The sequence below is a fragment of the Cryptomeria japonica genome, chromosome 10, assembly GCF_030272615.1.
Source record: "Cryptomeria japonica chromosome 10, Sugi_1.0, whole genome shotgun sequence".
Lineage (NCBI taxonomy): Eukaryota > Viridiplantae > Streptophyta > Pinopsida > Cupressales > Cupressaceae > Cryptomeria > Cryptomeria japonica.
Window position 1 is genome coordinate 184,422,405 of NC_081414.1, and position 20,705 is coordinate 184,443,109.

Below are 20,705 nucleotides of genomic sequence, written 5' to 3' on the forward strand. Positions count from 1 at the left end.
TGACTGTTACAAAGACATAGAGGTCATCGAGAAGGATTTCAGAGAATAGTCAAAGAACAAAGTAAATAGAAGGGTTTACTGAGTTACTATATGGGTTACCGAGGTATGCTATAAGCAAGGTAATCTTATTCTGAGCACATAGAATCTGCTATAACATTCCAGATGTAAAGTTGCAGATATTTGTAATGATTTTATTGTAATATTTTGAAGTTGTAAGAGAAAACTTTAATAGGGTAAAAGACTCTAATCAAGTCTATAAATTGTAAAGCCTCTAACCAGCTGCAACATTTAGATTAAGTGTTGTAAAATCCTTTAGCAAGGTAGATCTAACAGATCTTGATACTCCTAACAGGGTAAGCTATTAGAAATAGCTAAACATGTAGCTCTAACCGAGCAACCTTTATTATTGCAATAGTGAAGCTATGGATGCCATCACCACCGTAGTTTTTCTCTCTAACCAAGAGTTTCTGCGTAACCAAAATATATGTGTTATGGAGTGAATCATGTATGATTGTTATTTATTTCTTTTAGCATTATATTATGTTACTGCCCTATTCAGTTTATGCTTAATAGTAAAGTTATTATTAAGAAAAGGATTTGAAGTACTGATTCACCCCTCCCCTCTCAGTACATTAGCTTTCGATATTAGGCCTAACAAGAACTTCCAACAAATGCTCAAACTTGTTGGTCAACAAAACACAAGCAGCATCCACCCTGGCAGTCCTGATATTCCTTCTTAGCTTTATATTTTCTTTCATTTGGTCCTCATATTTCTTTTTCCACTGCACACCAGTATCAGTTATCTGTGGTACTTCATGACCATGACTTCTTAATAGATATTCATATAGATTTTTGTATTTTTGACCCTCCTTTAAAACCTACTACATTTGGGCCTTATTCAGTTTTGCAATGTGAATCCCCAAATCAGCTATGACAATTGGATTAACCTCTCCTACTTTTAGCCTCATCATATGCCCAAATACCTTATCTACATCTATAATCTTGGGTCTTTTATTTGGGGGGTATAGGGCCCAAAGCAACATTTCCTCTTCATTTGGATCATATCTTGATCCAATAAAAATGTCATCAACTCCTTGTATGTCTAATTTTACATCTTTTCTATCTGAATGCAACAAACTGTCAAATATGAAAGAGGCACTTAAATACCATCCTAGGAACAAAATGATGCCAGCTTCACTGAGAAGTTGCCTCCCTCTTTGTGGTGTCATTGTAGCCACCTCTGCATTGATGTCTTCCTTCAATATTTTTAGCATCTTTTCTTCATTCTCAGGGGTGACATTTAGGATGCTCTCCATTAATCTTTTCCCTTTGTAGTGGTACAAGAAGGACTTAAACTCTTTGGACTGTACAAAAACTTCATCTGCAACAAAATTTGCATGCTCTTCCATCCTCACATCAATGTTGGCATTGAGTCTCACCATAGCTTGCTCCCAACTCTCTCCCACTTCTTCTAGTTTAGGTGCTCAGAGAATTGATACAACTATGTTTTCATCAAACTTGCTCTCAGAGTCTCCATCTTCTCTCAGTTCTTGGAGCTTCTATTTTCATTCTTGTAACTTTTGGTTCAACTCCTCTAAGACCGCATCAGCCTCATCCCACTCCTTGTTCCTAAATAAATCCTTAGCCTCCATGGGTATGTGAAAATATTCTCCTTGGTTTTGGCTCTTCCTCCAGTACTGCATATATCCTTTTGAATCATAATTCTTCTAAGCCTGGTGTCCATATAGATTGTACTCCTCTACCAGCTTCTTTTCAATCATTTCATATGCCCTGGTAGGCACAATAGTGAAATTTCTGAAATGTAAATTGTCAGGCATGAATGTCTGTTTATGTGCACCATGCAAATGCTTTGCATTTGACATACTAAGTTGCCTAACAATCTCTAGATATGCAATTTTGTCGGGCACTAATGTAGGCAACATAAATGGAACACCTTCAAAATCATAAACCCTGAAAAAAGTGAAATTCTGGCACACAAACTAGTCGCCCAAGTTGTGGTTGACCCTAGTGTCTCCAAAAGCATGTGGTCTCAAGAATCTCTTAATCTCTTGTGAAATAGACCCATAACATTCTATCCCAAACAATTTGTACAAGGGTTTGACGAAGTATTCTTCAAACAACACATAGTGTGATTTGTCGAACCTTGTGTCCCACAGGGATACCCATAATTGGATTGGTTGGTCGTGTCCCTCTTTGTACCTAGAAGTCACTATTAATTCTCCAAGCCACAAACCTTGCATCTCAACATAAAACAGAATCATATGCATTAGCAATGAGAAAAACTTGAAAGTACGGGTAGGCTCTATTTGCATACTCAAAAATCCTTCATGCAGCTTCTCTACCAAGTAGGTTGCATAATCAAATGGACTCGGCTCATGCATTTGAATGTTCGCAACCAACACCAATGGGCCTATTCTTGTAACATCGGGAACTTCTTCCCCATAGACCTGGCTGCATGCCCAATATGTGTACTGCAAGTATTGCCTGAATAGGATAATCTCAAAAGGGGGACCATCTTGCTCCTTGAGTCATCCCTTCTCCTTTTTGTGAATTTCCAACTTCCACACAATGTGGGTGGTGTCCATTTGGGTATATTCTCCTTCTAAGTCTGTAAAAGATAGGGGCATGTAAGGCTCATATGTCATGCTGGAAACGTCCTGAATAGACCTGACAAATATCTAGATGAATAGATCCCCATTGGGCAATTGGATGTATCTTTTTTCTTAGTGAGAAATTCCAACAATTTGAGATTTAGAAAAACATTTGGTACCACCAATCTACCCAAATTTGTCATCCAAGGGTTTGATAATGGCATCTCCTTGTTCCTCCTGAGGTAATGATATAAAAACAATTAGTGGCCCCTTATGGTTGTCTATATATCCCCAACCCCTTTGTACTTATCTTCCAATTGATCCTTGGGTGGAAAATTTGTTTTAGACCTCCTTGACTTAGCACCAGATGACTCTATTTGGTCGATCATATCCTGGTTCAACTTTTGCTTTTGCATACCCTCCATAGACTTCACCTTTTTTGATTTAGTTGACAGTGTATCTGAAATCTCTATGTCCTTTCTCTTTCCTTGTGAACCAGAAGCCTCCATGATTAAGTGTTTGAATTCTTAATTGCCTGCACTTCTTGTCTGCAACTTCAATGTTAATGGTTGAAGAGACTTTGAAAAATTCCTGGCACAAGAACTCTTTCTTTATGTTGGATATGCAACGGCTAGGGTCTGTAATGATAAAAAAACTCATCAATTTTGCTTCATGTGGATCAAATCCTTCTGATCGCAAGCACTAAATAATGGTTGTCGTATCAGATATTCTAACGGCTAATCAGTGTAACCCCACTCGATAATTTAATTATTTGGTGCATGTTCCTTCAATTATCTTTTTGTCTTTCTGATCAGTATAGGTCATTCCGATCAATGCATCTAATCTCACTCTAGTCGTTTCACTTTTTTCCTCAAGGCTTGACTTATGTCGATGGATCCACCTTTCCTTTTTATTAGTCAAAGTTTCTTTATGTTACATCGAGGTATGTCTCTCTGATGAATCCTCCTTCTATTTATTTCTCTAGTCACTCCATCAGTTGTCGGCAAGAGCTTACTTTACACTTCATCCGATGGGCCCATGACATCTAACTTTCTCTTTGATTGGTGTAACTTTCACTGATTACTTCATCAGGTGTCGGAGTAGCATATTTCCCTTACTTCTGATAGTTATAGTCTCCTCAATAGATCCGCCCTCTGTGGCATTCTACCCATTGAGCATCGACACAACTCTAAAGATGTTTCCCTAGTAGCGTAAGCTATCTCAATGAGTCCTTTGCACCTTACTCTCCTTATCGGGATACTTCAGTCTAAGGCTTTCCCGATGTTGTTAACTTCACTTGTGTCGAGCTTATCTTCCTTATTGGGCATTGGGATAACCCAAAAAGCATCTCCCTGACAATGTATGTTATCCTGATGAGTCTTACTTCCTTTCTTGCTTGGTATCACTTGATCAAAGAATCTCTTCAATAGAATTGCCTTCTCCATTTAGTGCATCGGGTATCGGGGTAATATAAATTGGTAACTCCCAATAATCCAATGTCACTGCTATGAAGACATCACTCCATCGATAACCTCATCGGTCATCAGGATGACAATTTTCCTCATTGTCGATGGTGTATGTTATTACGATGGCTCAGACTTCATCACCATAACTTGCCCTGATGTATTTCAACTTAGTCCCACCTTTTCTCACTGCTCACTCTTTAGGAAATACCATCAGCATGAGTTACTCTGATTAACATACTCCTTACTCCTTAGGTGATCTCATCAAGATGACTTATGCTGATAAGGAAAATTTTGCAGTTTTTGTAGAAGAAGGCCCTCTTTATGGATGCAACTTTTAACAATCATACTGAAGAGTTTCTCCCACACCATTTATCTCTCTGAACATACTCACAACCCTACTATATGCTGATTTTCCAAAATGTTCTCTTGTAATGAGACTAATTGTGAAGATGAGGATTACCAAAATGCCATCATACTCAACACTTCCTTTCAATATGCCCAAGTGATGCCTTTTTATGAAGGCACTGCAACACATCACCTGCACATACAATCTAGCAATAAGTGCTCCTATGATGAAACTATATGCAAAAGCATCCATACATAGAACAAAAATATTTTGTAAAAATATGTGCTAATAGTGGCTCTTTCTGGGGATGTATGTTCTTTTTAGGGACATAGCAAGATCTCAGCTATCTTTGGAAAGTAGACCAAAATAGAAAATTGAAAACACATAACAGAAAATGAAAGAAACTATAGTACTATGATACAAGAAATACTCCCTGATTATCAAGAGAAGAAATGCTTAAGGTATTGAGCCTGCACTGGAAACTCCAACACTTCACCATCAATATCCTGCAAGTAATATGAATTTTCTCCACTTTTTTCAAAGATGACATAGGGTCCTAGCCAAAGTGCATCAAATTTTCCATTTTTTCCTTTGTCTTGGTCTTTGGCATTCCATTTAAGTACCCATTCTCCTTCTTCAAATGTTTTATCACAAGCCTTTTTATCATGTAAAGCCTTAACCATCTATTGCCTCTAAATGTTTCTTTCTAGGGCCTCATTTCTACACTCATCCAACTCAACCAACACCATCAACCTATCCCCCATGAAGTCTACTTCTTTTGAACACTCCCCTGTAACAAATTTATAAACTGGAAGCAAATTATTCAAGGGTAATCTTGCTTCTTTGCCATATAAAAGCTCATATGGAGCAAATCATGTGGACTTCTTGATTGTCACTCTATCAGCCATACTGCTAAGATCAATTTTGAATCCCAAGCTCTTTTATTTTCACCCAACATCCTTTTAATAATCTTCAACAAGTTCTTATTGCTTGATTTTGCTTGTCCATTTCCTTAGGGATGGTAGGGTGATGAATAGGACAAAGTGATGCCATAATTTTCACAGAAATCAGATAACTCCATGGATTTGAAGCACATCCCATTGTCTACCACAATCTTCTGAGGTACTCCAAATCTGGTCAGAATATTTTCCAAGAGAAACTTTGTCACCACTTTGCTTGTAGCATGTCTTGTGGGAAAGCTTCAACCCACTTAGTAAAATAATCAACTTAGCCACCAAAATCCATTTATGCCCACCACTAGATTTGTTTTCTATTTCACCTATGAAGTCAATACCCCACATCTGGAATGGTTCTTCTATATGCATGGGTTTGAGAGGAATAGCTCCATTGTACTTGAGCTTCCCTTAAAACTTTTGACAAGCCTCATATTTTCTAATATAAGTATGACGATCCTTGAAAACTTGGGGCCAATAATAACTGCCATTAAGAATTTTATGAGCAGTGGTTTTGGCTGAGAAATGGCCTCCACATACACCTTCTTGTAAGTCTTTTAAAACAACAGATTCTTGACACTCATCTAGGCACAATAAGAGAATACTATCTCTATTTTTCCAGTATAATTCTCCATTAAGTAATACATACCTAGATGTTTGAAGCTTTAAAGTTCTTTTCTGACTATCATTTAAACTATCAGGATACTTCATGTATTTCAAGAAGTAAACAATATTTGTATACCAAGGGCACCTCTCAATGCTCATTTGTGCATCTTCCAACTCTATTTGATTTACATGTGTTGCTTCAAGATTGGATTCTGCCATCAATTTTGCTAAACCTGGACCCCTTACCAGCTTTGTGATCTGTATATCAATATTGAATTCTTGGATCTGGTTTATCCATCTACATCTCCTTCCAGTAGTCTCTGATTGTTTGAAGATTTCTTTAATAGTAGAATTTGGCACATATGCAATAACAGTGGCACCAACCAGGTAGGGTCTGAGAGCTTTTACTGCTTTCACAAGAGCATAAGCCTATTTTTCATTCAAATCATAGTTCAACTCAGATGCTTGCAATGTTTTGCTAAAGAATGCCACTTGTTGTTCATGGCCCTCATCATTCTTTTGTAACATGACAATGACAATAGTATGGAATGAAGCAAATGAAAACACTTGGAAAGGTTTGGAGAAATCAACGGACTTTAATACAGGGGCTTCCTTGATGGCTCTTTTGATGTTTACAAAAGCTTCAAGGGCTTCATTAGTCCACTTTATTTCAGCACCCTTTTTCAACATTTTAGCAATAGGTTTTACAATTTCAAAGAAGTTTGAAACAAACCTTCTTACAAAGTTAATTTGACCAAAAAAACATTGAAATGCCTTAACTGTTTTAGGGATTTGAATCTTTTCAATAGCAGCAATCCTTTCTAGATCGATTCTCACACCATCTTTTGAAACAATATGACCTAACAATTTTCCTTCAGTAACTCCAAAATGACACTTTTGGGGATTTAAAGATATGCCATATTCTAATGCTCTAATAAATATTTTTTCCAGGTCATTACAATGGTCTTCTGCCCTCTTAGAATAAGCAGTCATATCATCCTAGTAAACTACCAAGATATAATCAATCAACCCCTCAAAGGCTACATCCATAGCCCTCTGGAATGTGGCTCCTATATTTGTTAGTCCAAAAGGCATCCTAACATAGACATAGGTGCCCCAAGGTGTGGTAAAAGTGGTTTTGAACTTTTCTGCTTCCCTAACTTTGACTTGATTATACCCTGAGAAACCATCCATCATAGATAGTAATTCATTTCCAACAATTTTCTGCAAAAGAGCCTCCATGTTAGGTAAAACATAATTATCTTTTAAAGATGAAATATTTAAATTCCTAAAGTCCACACACAATTTGATATAACCATTCTTTTTTTTGTCTAGGACTAAATTGGACACCCATGTTGAGTGCCTTATGGGCTTAATAATACCAACATTTCTCATTTTCATTAGCTCTTCTTTCATCTTGGGAGCCAAAGTAGGATTTATTGGCCTTTGCTTCTATCTGAAAGGCTTTGCATTAGGCTTCAAGGGTATCTCATGTTGGAACAAGTCCTCCCTGTATGCTTTAAGGTCAATATTGTTCTAATTTTTGGTGTGAGCCTTTTTCCAATATATACTTCTCTTGGATTTCTTTCACTTCCCAAGTTTATTTTTTCAACATCCTCACATCCTCCTGAATTAGGTTTGAAACTTGCTATATATTTATCATTAAACATTCTTTCAATCTCTATCAATCCTTTTGGAATTTTATTTGTTTCTAGTTGCAACACCTCTTGCCCAAGTATAGTCCCCTTGCCATCCTTGTCCTCCACCAGTCCATTCCAATCAATCTGCTAGTGTTCATATTGATTATCACAAAACAAAAACTTTAACAAATCCTTGTCATCATCAAATACTTTCCAACTCTTTATATTGTCAGGGACTAATGGTCTGGTCTTTATTTCTACATGGGTAATATCATCAAAAGGGATATCATTATGTTTGATCGCCAGGTTAGCCAGAAAGTTTGCCAAAATGTTATTGGCCCTTTCAATCCAATTTATGGAAAAAGCATAAAAAAGTTCAATGTAATCCCAAACCTCATTCCTATAGCTTCTTAATTTTGTATTTTTTGTAGCAAACTTGATTCTAACTTGTGAAACAACTAATTCTAAATCACCATAAACTATTAGTAACTTAATGCCATGTTTACTTGCTATTTTAAGTCCTAATAATAGGGCCTTATATTCAGCAATATTATTAGTACACTCAAAAGATAACAAGAAAGAGTATTTAAAAGATTTTCCCATTAGGTGAAATAAGTACAACTCCTGCTCCATTTCCATCCTTACTACAGGCACCATCAAAATACAATTTCCAAATACAATTTTGATTTTATTTAACCATTTCTATAATTTTATCAACTTTTAGAGGTTTAGAAATACTTACCTAAAAGTTGTCCATATCTGTGTGGCAAAAGCAAGTCATTTCATCAGAATCAACTTCTTCTATGAGGTGGGGAGAACTTGGTTCTCTGTTTATCCTCACCTCTATCCCTTTTACTAGAATAGTGGCATATGATAAGTCAAGTTGCACATGTCCACCCACCAAGTTAGACCATTGTCTTGGCAACATCCCATAATTTGCAGGCACTTGTACAACTGTGATATTTGTCTTATATGCAATGTTTGGGCAGGCTGGGAATTTGAACTCAACATCCTTCATAATTCCCACTATAGGAATTGACCTATTTTCCATGGCATAGAATTTACCATAAGGTGTATCAACATGCATTCCCAATTCTTTCATGATGTCCTTTGGCATGATATTTACTACTGCTCCTGAATCTATCATGCAATTTTTTAGCATTTTTGTGTTTATCAGTAATGTTAAATAGAAAGGATCCACCTGAGTGAGATTTTTGGTAATAGATGTGCCAAGATACACCACATGAGGATCCTCTATTGATTTAAGACCTTCCCTACTTACTTCTCCAACATTGGATAAAATTTTCAACGTCTCATTCTTGTAGTCTGGGAATTTCATTACTTCTAGCAGGGGCATAGATATCTTTACTTGAGACAATGCCTTAGACATGAAAGAATTACTATTTGAAGTGGGCTTGCTTACTTTCTTCTTCTCCATAGGCTTAATTAGTTTTGGCATTTCTTCTTTCTTGGCCTGTTTTGGTATTGCTTCCTTTCCCTTCTTGGCATTTACATCTTTGCTTTTGAAAGTGTTGTCTTGTTCCCATCTATTTTTTTAAATTTTGGCAAACATACTTGTTGGCTTGCCTTGCTCATTATTTACATTCCTATTTCTCAACTAATAATTGCTCTTAACTTTCTCTATTGCTGCAATAGTGAAGGCTTTCTTTTCTTCCCTAGTTAAGTTCCTTAGTGAAGGCACTGTGTCATCCTGAAACAATCTTCTCAAAGATGGAATGTCTTCATTATCATCATCTAAAAAAGACCTATTGTATAATGTAATGCTGGTTTGCTCTCATTTTCTGTACATAAAAAAAATTCTCACCCTTGGATGAGTCTTCATCCCTTCCCCAATATGGTTCAAATGAAAGTACATTTTTAGTAGGTTCACAATCCTCATTATGATTTTCCTCCTCTATCAAACCTTGGGCAATCATGCACTGTTCAGCAACATGAGGTAAATTACACACATCACACCATGGATATTCATCTACAAAATTTGTGGCTTTCTTCAATGGATCAGGAGTTTCTTTGCTTATATTAAGCTTCACTGGCTTCCCATCCTTCCAATTTGTGTTATAAGACATATCATGTAGTCTCAGTCTATTGTAATTCATTTATTTATTATTTCTATATGGTGGCTTTTCATTGGGATTTTACTTGCCCTTTAGGTCCTTAAGCATGTCCATGATCTGAGTAAGCTCATCTTTCTTGGGAACCCTGGTATTGTACAACTTTGGATCATCTCTCTTAGCAACCTTCCTAGCAACTTTCTTGTTATTCTCAATGGTAGCAGCTGTCTTGAATGCTTGTTGTAAAGTATCAGGTCTATGAGACAAAATCTCATAATGGGTTTTGCTATCAAAAGAACTCAAATAAAAGTTAACCAGAAATGATTCAATAGGTGTGACATCTCTGGGTATTCTATTTAATACTTTATTAAATCTTTTATTAAACTCAGCTACTGATTCATTTTGATTCTTTTTTATACTTGTCAATTCATGCGATGCAAATGAAGGATCATTGTGATCTCCAAATTCTTCCAAGAACAATGTTACAAATTCTTGCCAACTGCCAGTACATCCATTAGGAAGGATTCTATACCATTCTCCTACATCTTTTGTCAAAGATTGAACAAACAACTTCATGAATACATCCTCTTAAGGAACCTCAAATTCTTCAATGATATTTTTTACATTAACTACATGTTGTTCTGCTGAATCAATTCCATTTCCTGAGAATTTGGGGATAGCTAATCTTAAATCGTTAGGGATCTGGTTTAGATAACTAACAATCCCAGTGAAATCTAATTGTCTGTATCTTTCAATGATCATAGACTGTCTGCCACCCTGATTGTTGTTTTGATTTTTCATATTTCCTCTATTGAATTCAACATTTCTTCCATAATTACCATTGTTCCCATTGTTTCCACCACCATTATTATTGCCATTATTTACATTATTACCTCCATTACCATTGTTGTTGTTTCTATCTCCACCATTACCATTTCCATAATTGTCATTGTTACCTCTATTATTTTCATTGTTTTGGTTGTTGCCATACCTATTACTTCCTCTATTATTATTTATATTGTTACCTCTATTTGTGTTATTCCATCTTCCATCATTTTCCCCATTTCTATTTCTTCCTCCATTATCCTAGTTGTTTCACTTCCTTTCCTCACTTTGATCCCTATGCACATCCCTCCACCTTCTACAAAGGTTACAAAAGGCTTCTCTAATGTTCTCATATGAGGGGGACTGCATTTAGGAGTTACTGGCCTACCTCCCTCACCTTTACTTTTGTCTTCAATCCCTTCTCACCTAGGGCTTTGAATTGTATCTCTTTGTAACCCTAGTTTATTCAATATCTAATCTAGTTGTCTTCTAAGAGCCTTTGCCATTTTGGATTCATCTCCATTTAAGTCAGCCATTTTAAGTATGATTTCATCCCATTGCCTTTCTTCCTATTCCTCAGCAGTCAATGTTTCATCATGGCCACCATTATTATCTTTTTCATTTAGGGCATAGAATGGATTTTCCTCCAGATTTTCAAACTTATTGCCAGATGAAGAGCCATCCTCTCTGCTAGGAAACTTCTTATAACCCCCGGATGCCAAACTTTTTGTTGATTTCTTTTCTTTATACCTTAACTTTTGACTCAACTAAACAAGATTATCTTGTCCCTTACACAGAGATCTCCTTCCCTGCATCAATTTTATTGATAAATGCCTAGGGATTTCTCCTCTTACTTTCTCAAAATACCAACTATTATTCATGTATTAAAATGTAGAGTCGCCACTTCTTAAGAGGAAGAATATCTTTTATTTATCTTCTAGGTTATTTCCTCCAATAGAGTCTGAAACAAAACACCAAAGACTCTAAATAATTCCTAAGACAACTCCCCAGTAGAGTGACCAATCTGTTGGTGCCCAAAACCACATATTGGAAAACCAAAGACTTTCCTAATCCTTAGTTTATCCAATCAGCCTTCGCCAATGAATAGGGATGGTCGAAGACCAAAACCCTCTACACTTTAGGCTCCACTAAACCTAGGTGGGTATACCTTACACTCTCAAGCACAAAAGAGGCTTATTTTAAGTGAATTTAAACAGTGGGAATTAGCAATTGCAGGGATGGCAAAAGGTTTTCCTACAACTATGCTAGCAAAAGTTCTTTTTACTGAACACCCTTAGAATTGATGAAATAAGTGTGCATATAGTTGTGTTATGTAAAAGATTACTATTAGGACTTTAAGCCATTATGAAAAAGAGCAGTACTGATAGAAATTAGAAGATTTGTTTCGTTGATAAGGACCTAATGCATATAAACATATTCAACAAAGATTAATAATAGACCAGTGCCTTATCAAAAATTTCTCTAACCACCCTAGCAAAAGGAAAGCTGGCATTTTTGGAAGAACAAGATCCAAAATGGGGAGATGAAGAAGACATAAAAAAGGCACTAGGGAAGAATGAAACAAAGCAGGAGGACGAAGTAGCAGTAGAGGATAAAAGAAGGAACAAGAAAAGAAAAAGAATAACAATAACCCAGTCAATAGTACGATAACTAGAAACACTAGAAGCAGGCTTGGTGATGTGGGAGCACAACATACTTCTCCAGGAAGACACTCAAATGCCAAGAAAAGATCTTTGGAAACAAGCAGGAACTTAGCAGATGGTACCCAAAGAACCATCTTTGAGGCAGGTATTTCCAAAAATCCATGAAAATCATCTCCTGGAATATTAGGGGACTTAATAGTCCCCACAAGCATAATTTAGTTAAAAATATGATTAGAGATAAAAACCCTGATATTTTTTTGATTCAAGAAACTAAGATGGTTAAAGATAAAGTTGAAAGTTTGAATATGTTCAAAAATAGTGGAGTCAGTGGAGGTAGTTCAGAAGGTGCATCGGGAGGAATTGTTAACTTCTGGAACAAACACTATAGAAGGAGAGGTGTTTATACAGGACAACAATCTGGCTTGTATAAGATTTAAGCACATTAAGAATTGTACAACTTGGGTTCTAACTAGCATTTATGCCCCCAACACAAAGACTGGTAGAAGTGAGATGTGGAGATATCTAACTAGGTTGAGAAGTAAGTTTGCTAAGGACAGTTGGATAATTATGGGAGATTTCAATACTCCCCTGAAGGAAAATGAGAAAAAGGGAGGGAGTCAAGCTAATCTGGATAGTAGACTGGACTTGATGGAATTCATAAACAATAATGCAATTCATGATCTGGAATTGCAGGGAGTCAAATACACCTAGACCAACAAAAGAAGTGGTGAAAATCTGATCTAGGTTAGACTCGATAGAGCTCTTCTTTCCTTAGATTGGTATAATCTTCATGATTGTTCATTATCCTCTCACATAAGGGCTAGATCAGATCATTATCCCATAACCTTTATGGCAGATGTAAAGAATAAAAGAAGACATTTCCCTTATAGATTTGAAAAAATATGGACTAGACACCTGGATCTCGAAAATAAGATTAAGGAATGGTGGTAGGTCAGTATTGAAGGGAACGCCATGTACAAAGTGGTTAAAAAGCTGAAGAATGTTAAAGATAAAGTTAAGAAGTGGAATATGGAGTGCTTTGGGAATATCTTTACCTCAAAAGCTACAACCCTCTTAGAGCTCAAGGAAATCCAAGATGAGATACAGATCAATGGTTACACTAATATGTCTAGAAACACTGAAGATGCTATTCTTATGAGATATCATGATATAATAGATAAAGAGGAAACCTACTGGAAATAAAGATCAAGGAATGTCTGGTTAAAGGAGGAGGACAGGAACACTAAATACCTCCATATGTCCACCTTAAGACATAAGGCCATGAATAGAATTGTTCAGATTAAAGTGAATGGCAGATGTGTTGTTGATGATGATTCTATGAGCAAGGATTCTATGGATTTTTTCTCAAATTTACTTGCTAAAAACTAGAATTTGGAAATACAGGCACAGAGGGAACTCTTGGATACCATTTTGGGGGAGGAACAAAATGATCATCTATCGACTATCCCTTCCCAGGAAGAAATTTTGATAGCTGTCAAATCCTTTGAAGGCAACAAAGCCCCAGGTCCGGATGGCTTTCCCATGTTTTTCTTCCAAATGTACTGACATATTATAGGAGAATATGTCACCAGAGCTATGAAAGAGTTTTTTGGTGCTAGGAAACTATTAAAGGAAGTTAATGGTACTTTTATTGCTCTCATTCCCAAAAAGATGGGGGCAGATTCGATGGATCTTTTCAGACCTATAAGTTTATGCAACTCTCTCTATAGGATTATCTCTAAGGTCCTAACCTCTAGAATTTTGAAGCTATTGCCCTCCATCATTTCACCTCAGCAAAGCGGTTTTGTCCCAGGAAGACAAATTTTGGATTCTATCATCTCTGTTCATGAAAATATCCACTCACTGGCATTCTCTTAAAAAGAAGGTTTTCTTTTGAAATTGGATCTCTCTAAAGCCTACGATAGAGTGGACTAGGATTTTATGGTGGATGTTCTCTCTACTTTTGGCTTTAATACTAGAAGTGTCAATCTTATCAGACAACTTGTCTCTTTGGCATCTTTCTCTATTTTAATGAATGGCTCCACCTCTCCTTTCTTTAAAGCCTCAAGAGGTCTTAGGCAGGGGGATCCTCTATCTCCTGTGATCTTCATCATCATGGCAGAATGCATGGGGAGATGTATTGGTAAGTTGGTTGAGAAAAGGGAGTTTTACAGTTTGAATCCCTCCTTGGCAGATCAAATCTGCTCTCATCAGCAGTTTGTTGATGACTCTATAATAATGGGAAAAGCCACTGTTAAGGACTCCAAAAGACTAAAAAAGGCTTTGGACAACTATGGAGAGGCCACTGGTCAGCTAATTAATTGGTCTAAAAGCTTTGTTTATTTTATCAATACCCCAAAGAGAAGGAGGATTAAAATTAGTAACATTCTGGGAGGCCAAATTGGTAGTCTGCTTGCCTCTTACTTGGGGCTCCCATTAGGCCTTGATCCTCCGGACACCTTTTGGGGAGCCTTGGTGGATAAATTCCACAAAAAGATGTCTAGATGGAAGGGAGCTCTCCTTATTCAAGCAGGTAAGGTCCAACTACTTAAATCTACCCTTTATAGTATCCCCCTCTATGTTATCAGTCTGTTCAGGATTCCAGCTAAGTATGTTGAGGCCATTGAAAAGATTTAGAGATCCTTCTTATGGATAGGGGTGGAAGAGAAGAAAAGAATGAACTTAATTGCATGGGAGAAGGTCTGTAAGCCTAAGAATAAAGGAGGTCTTGGCCTTAGAATAATAAGAGACATAAATGATCACCTCATGGCCAAGTAGATTTGGAGAGGATATAGAAATTAAGGAGAGTGGGAAAAAATATGGGACAACAATTACAAAAGCCAATGCCCAAATCTTCAAAGTTTCCTCAAAGCAGAGACCATTCCTATTGGTTCCAATATTTGGAAAAATGTCTCTAGGACTAGAGACTTAATTATCAAAGGTACAAAGTGGAAGTTGGGGAAAGGGAATCTTATTTTGTTTTGGGAGGATCCTTGGCTTCTAGATTCCCCTTTGAATGGAAACCCTAAGTGGAACAGATATCAGAACCAATGCAAGGAAAGATTTGGAACCAAGGTTGAGGATTACTGGAAAGAGGGATAGTGGAAAGACTTATCTCAAGTGGGTCAGTCTTTAGGTAGTCTGAACAAATTTATGAACTCTATGGTGAGGATTGAAGAAGAAGACCAAATAATTTGGAAACTCACAGCTAGTGGTACTTTTTTAGTGACTTCTCTATATCATCAATAGTTCAAGAGCATGGAAAGTCCTTGCTGGGCCACAGATTGGGTGAAAGGCCTCATACCCAAAATCAATATTTTCTTTTGGATAGCCCTTCATGAAAAAATTCTCACTACTGAGAATATCAGAAAAAGAGGTATCAACATGCCTAGTTTTTGTATTCTCTGCAAGCAGGATGAGGAGATGATAAATCATATGCTCTTCCACTGTCCCTTCTCTACTGATGTTTGGGGAAGCTGTCTAGATCAATTCAATATTAGTTGGAGCTTCCCTAATTCGATTTAGGAAATTTTCAAGTCTTGGCATCATCCTTCAAAACACAAAACTACAACCTTATTATGGAAAATCGCTTTACCCCACATGTGTTGGGGTCTTTGGAAAGAGAGAAATGATAGGATTTTCAGGGAAAAGACCACTAAGGCCAAAATTGTGTTTGAAAAAATTAGAAGAAGCATAATGGAAAATCTAAATATCATAGGTGGTTTGGATAATTCTCACACTAAGGAGGATAAATGTATCTATAAAAAGTGGAGACTAACGGCTCAAGAGAGTGTTCAGAGCAACCCTAGAGAAGGAGTGAGATGGACAAGCCTGCCTAGAGGATGGATGAAAATCAATTTTGATGGGGCCTCTAAGGGTAACCCGGGGGTTGCTGGATGTGGAGTGGTCCTAAGGGATGAACAGGGAATATGTAAAATAATTAAATGTATACCCATAGGAAATCAAACCAATCATGTAGCCAAAGCCATGGCAGCCTATCATGGGATGATCCTTGCAAAGGAAGCCAAATGTACTAAAGTTTGGTGTGAAGTAGACTCCTTAAATATTATCAACTATTTAAATATGAAATTCCTGCCATCTTGGTCTATTAGTAATGCTATTAAAGATACTAGGAAAATTAGCGAAGAGTTTGACGTGTGTTTTTACACATGTTTACAGGGAGGCCAACTCTTGTGCTAACTGGGTTGCCAACCTAGCTTGCCAATCGGGAGACATCATTACTAATTATGGTGAAACAGAGATTGCAAGCGAAATGAAAGCCTTGCTCAATCAAGACCAAAGCTACACAAGGCAATGCGGTACTTTTATTCATTATTTCTAATGACCTTTCTACCTTTTTCGATGCAGGGCTTGTTTGAAGATAATGAAATTTTAAATAGGTGTCTTATCATAATTAATTGGCACAGATTCTGGGCACTCTCAAAGAATAACCATAAAAACTAGAGGGGAAGTTATCAAATTGAGAGAAGGAACTGTAAGGAAGGAGCTGGAAAAATGGGAGGTAACAAGAAGAGATTTGAACCTGCTTCCTGCTTGGATTGGAGAAAGAATGATGAAGTTTGGGATATCCTCTAGCAGGGAGGAATGAATATTTTCATGGAATGACTAAGTGGGAAAGACCCCACAATCACTTCTTACTTCATCAAGAATTGGAAAAATGGAAAAATTTTGATTGGCTCACAGATGATGAATGTCGACGAAGAGGTTATTGCTGAGGCCACGGGGATCCCTACTGAGGGTATGAAATTTTACAGGGACAGAGGAATATCTAACAAAGCTACAGACAAGTTTCTAGTTATGGATGGAGAGAGGCAAAAGATGATCAAAATTGACAATTCCTACCACTCCCCAAAGAGAATTTGCAGGCCTTGGAGGTTTGTTCTTTTCGCTTCTATTGAATACATTACCTTAGACGGTAGGTTTACTAGGGCCTACAGGCATCATTTCATTCTTCTTAATCATTTTCATCATGGAGAGAGGGTTAGCCTTCCCTATTACATATCATGTTCTATGGATCACACCATAAAGGAAATCCAGAGGGATCCTAAAGGTGATCATGCCCTTCACCAGGGGCTTATGGTCCTGGTTTATAAAATGCTAAAGGGGAAGTGCATTGAAAAACCTATCAAAGGCAAAAATGCTAGAGACAAAACTACAAAAAGTAAGGATAGTGGTTTTAATTTCGACTCAGAAATTGAGGGAGAGTTGGAGGAAACTAGCAAGAAAGGGAGGATTAGGGCCAAGAAAAGGAGGATTATTGTGGACTCTGATACATTGGACTTTGCAACTGAATCCCTTGAGGAAAAATCTGCTAAAAAAAGGAAAGGGAAAACCACTGGAAAGAAGGCTCAAAAAAAGAACATTAAAAAGGGGAACAATTCTGACTTCAATCATGTTCATATTGAATCGGAAGAGGAGGCTGAAGAAAACAAGGTGATTGATAGTTAGGATAAAGAAGGGGAGGGTAACCCGGTGATGGATAATTTGGAGACCGTGAATACCACGAATCTGCATAAGGAGGAAAAAGGGGATAAAAGTGACAATGGTGACAAAGACACTGTTAAGGCCTTCTGTGAGACCATTGCTACTATGGTGAAGGATGTTAATAGTTTGAAAACCGATACACAAGCCATTGCAAGAATTACAGTTGGTGACAAGCCCTTGGCGGAACATGTTAAAGAACTGGTAGCCATTCTGCATAATGCACAAGCTATTGAATGTATGGTTGGAAAAATTATGGCAACAGAGAAAAAGGTTAACCAGATGGGAGATCCTAAGGAAATGGAAAACAAAATGAAAGATTTCAACACCAGAATTGACAAGTTGGAGCTCAATGTAAAGAAGATAGGCGACCAGAACTTCCAAATCCTAAAATCCTCGGTGGACAACATGAACATCCTTATTAATAGGTTCAAGAATGATGCTGATAAGGATGGTGATAAAAAGTAGTTGAACAAGAAAGGGCATGAAAGGAGGAACAGAGCGAACACAAAGAAAAAAGGCGACATCAAAGGTTGTGAGCTGGAGGATCTGAAGAACTCAGCGAACAACATGAAACAAATGGTTGTTCACACTGAGGAAATTATGAATAGTATTTAGTTTCTATTGTTGTCCCTATTTAGGTCTCTTTGCTATCTTTATGCTTTCCTTTTGTTGTTTGTACCAAGATACTTTATTATGTAATGTTGTGTTTAGTTGATCCCTTTTGGTGGGTTCATTTTATTTTTTTAAAGTGACCAGGCACTTTTTTTTAGTAGTTCTCTCTTCTGGCTTGTTCAAGGTTCAAGTACCTTTCAAATACCTACTTTTACTTAATCAAAATAGATCAGTGCCTTATCTAACCATTAAAGAATAACTTTATGGACAAGAATCACTATCAACTCAAGAGACAATTATAAGACCATCACTATGAAAGTTTCATTATGTGTTGCATGAACAATAAAAACCCAATCTTATATTCAATATCACACAAAAAATCTAAAAGATTTATCAATAGGACATATGATTCCATCAAACACAAAGTTACACATAACAGTCTGAAGAAAAAAGCATCAAATCTTGTATATTACCTTTTAGAATAAGAATGTACACAAAAATATAACCTTACAAATACTCCAATATATTCAGTTTGCACAAAATAAACCCCTTATTCCTATTAGACTTTTCTAAAACATAATACTTGTAGCCCAGCCGGTGGCAGAATATTGTCTATCTCCTTTTGATAATAAAATGACTCACTATATATATATGTGAGCCAAAGGATTGAAGTGAAAGGACATACACTTTCATCTTCTTAAACTAAACATAACTAAAACCTAATACCTAACTGCCTAACTACCAAACATAAAACAAAATTACAAACTAAGAAGTCAATTTTGGTCATTCCATAATGTGTTACATTTCAGAATATACTCTAAATACTTGTTGTCCTAGTGAGTGCTAGTCTTGAATACAATATCCCTCACAAAGATCTCCATGGTAACCATTCTCTCCATCTTCTCACCTATCTCCTTCAGATCCAAAACATCTGCTCGAGCAACATTAAGGGATGTGTTGAGTACATTCTGGCATTCTGTAATCCAAATCCCTTTGTCCTTTAACTATTCTGCCTCATCCATAATATCTGGTATACCATATTTGACAATATCCTTACAATCAGTAAATTCCTTCTTGATGTCCACACCGAATGCCTTATGCTTGCTCAACCTTCTCTTGATCTTCTCGACAATTTTCTCCTCGGCACTCTTCTCTTTTAATAATGCCTTCAGCTTCTTCAAAATTCTTTCATGAGAAGACATATTATCTAGAGTCTTCTGACAGTTGGTCAAGAATTCTTTGAGAACTTCCAACAAATGCTCATACTTGTTGGTAAACAAAACACAAGTAGCATCCACCCTAGTAATCCTGATTTGCCTTCTTAGCTTTATATTTTCTTTCATTTGGTCCTCATTTTTTTTTTTCCACTACACACCAGTATCAGTTATCTATGGTACTTCATGACCATGACTTCTTAACAGATCTTCATATAGAATTTTGTATTTTTGACCCTCCTTTAACACCCACTACATTTGGGCCTTATTCAGTTTTGCAATGTCAATCCCCAAATCTACAGTGACAATTGGATTAACCTCTCCTACTTTCAGCCTCATCATATGCCCAAATGCCTTATCTACATCTATAATCTTGGGTATTTTTTTTGGGTGGTATAGGGCTGAAAGAAACATTTCCTCTTCATTTGGATCATATCTTGATCCAATAAAAATGTCAACAACTCGCTGTATGTCTAAATTTACATCCTTTCTATCTGAATGCAACAAACTATCAAAAATGAAAGAGGCACTTAAATCCCATCCTGGGAACAAAATGACACCTGCTTCATTGAGAAGTTGCCTCCCTCTCTATGGTGTCAATGTAGCCACCTCTACATTGATGTCTTCCTTCAATATTTTTAGCATCTCTTCTTCATTCTCAGGGGTGACATTTGAGATATTCTCCCTTAATCTTTTCCCTTTGTAGTGGTACAAGAAGGACTTAAACTCTTTGGACTGTACAAAAACTTCATTTGCAACAAAATCTGCATGCTCTTTCATCCTCACATTAGTGTTGACATTGAGTCTCACCATAGCTTGCTCCCGAATCTCTGCCACTTCTTCTAGTTCAGGTGCTTGAAGCATTGATACAACTATGTTTTCATCAAACTCGCTCTTAGAGTCTCCCTCTTCTCTCAGTTCCTATAGCTTCTATTTTCATTCTTCTAACTTTTGGTTCAGCTCCTTTAAGACTACATCAGCCTCATCCCACTCCTTGTTCCTAAATAAATCCTTAGCCTCCATGGGTATGTGCAAATATTCTCCAATATTATTGCTCTTCCTACAGTAGTGAATATATCCTTTTGGATCATAATTCTTCCGATCCTGGTTTCCATACAGATTGTACTCCTCTACCAACTTCTTTTCAATCATTTCATATGCCTTGGTAGACACAATGGTGAAATATCTGA